The 6,817-nt window shown below is 48.2% G+C and overlaps 1 long non-coding RNA gene across 2 annotated transcripts; it reads left to right on the forward strand.

Moving 5' to 3' along the window:
• Positions 1 to 3,288: 3,288 nt before the first annotated feature.
• Positions 3,289 to 6,371, forward strand: LOC141023284 (uncharacterized). 2 transcript variants are annotated; one of them, XR_012184088.1, is made up of 2 exons: positions 3,289 to 5,167; positions 6,123 to 6,371. It is a non-coding gene; the product is annotated as an uncharacterized lncRNA (long non-coding RNA). The 2 variants fall into 2 exon arrangements; XR_012184089.1 differs by having other exon boundaries at positions 3,289 to 4,622.
• The last annotated feature ends 446 nt before the right edge of the window (positions 6,372 to 6,817 follow it).

Genomic DNA, 6,817 nt, shown 5'->3' on the forward strand with positions numbered 1-6,817 from the left:
TCCTCCGATATTTGGGAGTTGCATAATCTCATAGTCATAGGAACATGTATAAGTCATGAAGAAAGCAATAGCACCATACGCATAATCTCATAGTCATAGGAACATGTATAAGTCATGAAGAAAGCAATAGCAACATACTAAACGATCAAGTGCTAAGCTAACGGAATGGGTCAAGTCAATCACATCATTCTCTAATGATGTGATCCCTTTAATCAAATGACAACTCATGTCTATGGCTAGGAAACTTAACCATCTTTGATTCAACGAGCTATTCAAGTAGAGGCATACTAGTGACACTCTGTTTGTCTATGTATTCACACATGTACTAAGTTTCTGGTTAATACAATTCTAGCATGAATAATAAACATTTACCATGATATAAGGAAATATAAATAACAACTTTATTATTGCCTCTAGGGCATATTTCCTTCAATATGCATATATATATGGTTGCTCGCCGTTGAGGCGACCACGGAGCGCTCTGCTCGCGTCCCTCCATGCGCGCTCTGCCAGCGATTGGGCGTGCGCACGATAACGCCGGGGGCCCATATGCATGCGGTTGCGCCGCGCGCATTGCCACGCGATGTAGTTACGTGTAGCACGATGGAGTTACGTGCTGCAAATTAGAACTACCATCAGGGCCTGCCGATATTCCTAGCCGTCCGGCTTCCGCTTTAATTCCCGCGGCCATTATAACCTTAGTCTCTTCAACCTTTCGCACAACACAACAAGCACACCCACGACGACACATAGGGAGGGGATGTCTAGCGGCGCTCCAATGGAGTTCGGCGAGCATAGAGTGGAGACCCACGCGAGGGAGATGGATCTCTGGGTGGTGTACACCATCGTCCCGGCTGTGGTGGTCAACCACATCAATAGCGTTGAGCAGTTGCTTGCTCGAGACAAGTACAAGGTGATCGGCATCGACCTCCAGTACACCGCCCGTTGTCCCGGCATAGTTCGGAAGGTTGCCGTCGCCCAGTTGTGCATGCGCCATCATGTCCTCATCTACCACTACTGCATGGCCACAGAGCCTTGTGACCGTTTTAACAGGTTTGTCAACAGCACCGACTACAAGTTCGCCATGGTGGAAACCACCGACGATGTAAAAGCGCTCAGTGTTACGGGCTTGGCCTGCAAGAACCTTGTCAAAATCCGTGACCACCACAGGGTCTGGGGCAGCACGAAGAAGGACTCCCTGGTCGAACTTGCCTCGGCCATCATCGACCCCTACTACGAAAAGATGAAGCAGGATGCCCAGAGAACAAGTCCCGTATCCTAGCACAGGGCCTAGATGCGGCAACAAGGTGAACCTCACCTCAGGTTCGCGGCCAAGAGCGTGTCCACATGCTATGAGATGAACAGGCGGATCGTTGACATGAGGAAGTGCCTCGTTACCCAAATCGACGAGTCCGGATCGAGCCACAAGCAGAGCAAGCGTCACAAGAAGTAGATGATGATCAGATGATCGTTTATGCTAGTTAATCATGCATGTAATATATAGTTTACTTCATTGGTGTGTGGAAATGCCATGTGTGTAGTAGCCACCTATGTAATTATGCATGTAATAGTTTACTTTGGTGTGTGCAAATGCCATGGTTGTAGTAGCCACCTATGTAAGTGGATGTTTAATTTGGTTATGCAACCATGTCCTTATAAATGTGTGTGTGTGTGTGTATATGTGTGTGTGTTGTTGTTGTTCTGTATGCAATCCCATCGCACAACACACACGTCTTATTAGCAGCAACCGTCTGTGTTATTATCGGTCTTCGCACACGTTACTGATTACAGACCTGTTTGCCGCGTATCACACACATCTTGTTATATTGAACCGTTTCTGTTCTCTTGTCTCAACACAAACAGTTCATCCGAGTGAACCGCATGCCGTAGATCGCACACACCTTGATCTGGCCGACCGTTTCTTTTGTGTTGCCTAATGACAAACAATTCGTCCGAGAGAACCGTATGTTGTATATCGCACACACCTTCATCTGGCTGTATGACAGCCTGATTTTTAGCCCTTTCTTTTTCTTTTGTTTTTCCGAGGTTTTTTCCTGAGTTTTTTTTTCCGCGGCCTTGTGGTCTGGAAACTGAAGAAGATGCCCTCTTCTTTGTTTCCAGAGTGGCTTGTCATTCCCAAATCTTTCCCTAGACCCTGTCATTTCCATCCTAGCCCAAATCCCAATATTCTTTTTATTGGGAATATTCCTTTTCTATTAAAGGAATAACTCAAATTGCCCTAGGTTGTGAAGCAACCTATATTTCCATCACTCCATAAATTCCAAAATAATTCTCATAAAGTTTTTGGGTCATATCTTGATCAAATATGGCAAAACTTTTCATTGCCATGTTCAAAAATAATTCCCCAATATTCCTTTTTCTATTCTGCCCTGAATGGCACTTTGAGAAGGAAGTGTCATTTATATTTTTCCTAGTGGCTCCCCACCTTTTTGGTCATGTTTATATGACCAAATAATTGCGTCATGCACAAGTTCAACTTTATTTGCCTAGCCAATCTTCCTCAGTGAATTTTCAAAGTTTCTGTCGGACAGAAGGCTTTGTGAAGGAAGTACTAGCTAGGAGTATCCAAATAAGTTGAGCTTTTGCAAACTCCTTAATGTGATCATATTAACCCCCTCCACCCATTTTCAGCAACATCCAATCATCTATGTGAGCACAGGAGCAAATCTTTGTTTCTGGCAATATTTTCAGGTTGTGAAGCAAGTGTATTTTATATTGCTTGAAAAATCCTGATAAATTACCAGATCATTCTTATGCCCATAAAACATCTCTCCACCCAATTTGGCATCATTTCAATGAGCCATTTAATCCCCAAAATTATTTCAAGTTTCTGGACAGAAATGATGTTTGTGAAGCAAGTGCCATTTTGGCTTGTCCATTTGGCATGCGCTTTTTACAGAATCTTTATATGTAAATATCATGAGGATTTGCCAATTTTCATCTCGATCCATAACTCCATGTGAGAGCATCATCATGATCTAGTTTCTGGACCATTTTGGTCAGTTGTGAAGCAACTGCAGTAAAACTGGTCCATCTACCCTCAAAACCTCCAGGACCATAGTCCCTCCATAGCTAAACACCCCAGACAACTTATTTGGCTTCAAGCATTTCTCTGTTGATCACCAGTATTCACCCAAGTTTACTGCAGTAAACTTCAGAGGGTTATTTCTATTTGACCGTAGACGTTTTCAGCAAACTACCACCTCAGTAGAAACCACCCCTCGAAGGACTTACCACTAGAGAACATTTTCCAGCCATTAGGCCCTTCTTGGTGCCAGTGCACGCGGTGACCACGATAATGGCGTGCCTGTGCACGCGCTCTGTGTGCAGTGGCCGCGTCCAGTGGCTGTTTGTGCTGGACCCCCTCCTCCTCTCGTCGTCTTCGCGCTCGTGAGCGTGTCCACCAGCTGGCCGGTGTCGTCGCCATCCCCGTGGACTCATCTCCCTCTCCCGAAGCCTCCTCGTCCGCGCTCGTCGCCGCTCGCCCACGGGAGCTCTGTGGCCGGTAGTGCATTAATGGCGTCCGGCCTCTTCCTCTGCGTCCCTCAACCTCTTCGTCCCCGTGATCTTCAGCCCTGTGCCCTCCTCGTCGTTTTCCCCTGAGTTCAGGCGCGCGAGCACGCGTCCGCGGCGCCGGACACGCGTCCGCGGCGGTGACAGCGCGGCAGCTCCTCCCCCCGCCTATAAATGGTCACCCCCGAGGCCTCTCGACCTCACCACTGGCCTCGCCTCTCTCCCAGCTCCCTCCCCGTCCACTCGCTCGAGCTCCAGGAGCTCTTTGTGCCCCCCATCGCCACCATGGCCGCCATCTCTGTCAAGCTCGATTCCGGCAAGCTGAGCTCCCTCCCTCCTCCATTCCACCCCAGAGGCCTCCCCTCTACCCACCAAGCCTCCCCTCCCCTCAACTAGTCGCCGGAGTAGCCGGGGCCGCCGTCCCCAAGATCGACCAAGCCGCCGTCCGCCATGGTCCATGGTGCTCTCGCCCCCGCCCTCTTCGAGGCCCGTTTAGTGCGGGGATGGGCGCACCTCCGTCTCCTGATCGTTTCGGTGGGTTGGGCGCTGCCAGAGGTGGCCGGAGTCGGCCGGACTCGTCGCCGGAGCGCTCGGCCCTGCCTCTACCGCAGCTCGCCGTCGGGAGAAGGAGAGAGGAAGAAGAGAAGAGAGGAGAGAGATAAGTGGATAAGGTGGGACCCGCGCGTCAGCCACCCAGCCGCCGGCCCCGCGTTGACCCTGTTACGCTGACGTGGATAAGGGGAGGCGTAATCCAATGATTACGCCTTTGCTTTCCGAAAGCGTATTTCTCTATTACGCGTTCTGTTTTTCTGTTCAGGCCCTGTTTGAAAATATTTTCATTACAGATGGGTCCCTGGCAGAAAACACTCCATAACTTTTTATCCGTAACTCCAAATGAGGTGATTCCAAAGCCTACTTCTTTGTTTCGTCGAGCCTGTTCTGTTGGTTTCATTTTCACTATGGTTTGACACTGTGAAAATGACCATTATGCCCTTGCCCTTATTTTGCCCTCTTCGAGAGAGAACGTTTTCCGGCGATTCGTTCCGTGAGTTTCTCGCACTTTCTCCCGGTGATTTCTTCCACCCCAGGCAAGCCACAATACCCACTTGCATGATAGTCATGCAGTAGCCATGGTTTTCAACTTGAATCTTTATTAAATGTTTGCTTGTTGAAAAGATGGTTATCGTTGTTCCGATGATGTTTAGATTTGCATGTTCACTTTTGTGCTAGGTTGTCTTGTACTCTGTTATCATGTTCTACCTGCTAGTATTTCCTTTCATATGTTTATACTTGCCAGTAGTACATGTTGATGTTGGTGACGGTCATGCTAGTCAGTATGCCATGCTCAGTGGATATGATTTATTATTGATATGGTGGATAGTTATGTGATACCCTCATGATTATGTTGATATCGTGTTCATGCATTTTTATCATGACTCAGCATATTTGCATTCGAGTTAACCGGATTAATTGAACTTGAACAACTGTTGGCTGAGTCATGGTGCCACTGAATCGATGCTGACCAGTGCAACCACGCTTACCGGTATGGGACGGTCCTAACTATGTCTATTGTTGTGCCTCTTGCCGGTGCCTCCAACGAGGGAAGGTTATGGGCGCGCGCTACCCTGATCAGGTAGGCGGAAATAAGCCTTGTGTGCCCGTTGTTGTTGTTATGTGCACATGTCCCCGTTTGGGACGGTTTATTGTTTTGGGCCACGAGGGTGGTCGTTGTGTCTTGAGGTAGACACGGGGCCACCCATGACTTAGCCCAGAGGGGAGTGAGTCGGAGTGGCCGGGAGAGTGTCATGGCAGTAGATCGGTTTTGTCGGAACGCCGTTGGTCCACCTGAATGGGAGTGCGAGGCCATGGGTTCCGTAGTGTGGGTACAATGTACTAACCTCTACAGAGTGTATATTAAATCTATCGATAGCCGCGCCCGCGGATAAGGGCCCAGTTCGAAAGTAGGTCACACCGTGAGTCAACAGTAATAAGAATAACTTGATTAATGACAACCCGCGGTTGTGATCGCCGTAAGGATCATGGGCTTTTTACTGGTCGGGTTGGGATCGCCGTAAGGATCACGGGCCATTTATTGGTCGGGTTGTGATCGCCGTAAGGATCACGGTTTGGGACCAAGTGTTGGTCGTGGTTGTGATCGCCGTAAGGATCACCGTGGTATCGAGGATACCGAGTTGTTGTATATTCGTGACCTTGTGCGAGAATCGTGGCTAAAGATCAAGCTCCTTGTGGTCATTTACTGATCGCTACGGTATTGTTTATACCAAGCTTGATTTGATCCTGAGATGATCGTGTGATGTCCGAGGTTGGTAAGTGATGCATGTGACGGTTACCAAGTAACCCGAGGGGAATAAGTGGTGCATATAGTGTCATCATGTTGCATGCTAGTATTGTTAGATTAATATGTTCATGTTGTGTTAGCTGTATCATGTTCATGTTATATTGTTCTGATGATATCATGATAATCCCTGCTTAACCTGTAATTGCCATGCTGTTGTTTGTCTTGAATGCTTCTGGTTATTGTGAGCTTGCAAGTACATTCAATGTACTGACCTGGCGTGTCATGCCAGTTTGCAGGTCATTTCGGATTTGATTGCTTGTTTGCCGTGGAGTCCTTGTTTGCGAGCTAGGATAAGCATTCCAGCCAGAGTCCCTGCGGAGTGGAGTTCACCACCGTCATCGTTGTTCCGCTGCTAGAGTTCTTCCGCTGCATCGTGTTGTTCTGCTGCTTGCATTGAGCAACAGTGGCAGGCGTAGTGTAGCCGTGCGATGTAACCCTTGTACCCAAATAGATTGTAATAAAGAGCTGGTTTGTTCTATGCTAAGCCGTGCCGTATTCCAGAAGACTTCATCTCGATCTCTAGGCTGGAATACGGGGCGTTCCGGTTTTCTCTGAGCCGGGGTGCCACAAGCTGCCTGTTTCTTTTGTTCCTCCTCATCGCAAACAGTTAATTGAACTGAACCGTATGCCCTGCATCGCACACGCAACTAAAATCTGAACCGTGTTTGATGCATCCTCCATCGCAAACGTAGTGCACCTTTTTTGATGGTTTTTTTACACCACCGTTTGCAATTATTGCATCGCACACAGTTTCGTCGAAGGGTCTCTGATCGTAGTGCCGCGTTAGCAGCATCCTGCAGTAGTGTCTAGTCACTTTCACCATGTTGGTTCGATTCATGTTCGCTACTTTCACCATGAAATTCCCGTGTACCCTCAAGAATGCTTTGCCTATTGTACGGTCTGATGACCCACAAGTATAGGGGA

Source organism: Aegilops tauschii, chromosome 5 (genome assembly GCF_002575655.3).
Source record: "Aegilops tauschii subsp. strangulata cultivar AL8/78 chromosome 5, Aet v6.0, whole genome shotgun sequence".
NCBI classification, from domain to species: Eukaryota; Viridiplantae; Streptophyta; class Magnoliopsida; order Poales; family Poaceae; genus Aegilops; species Aegilops tauschii.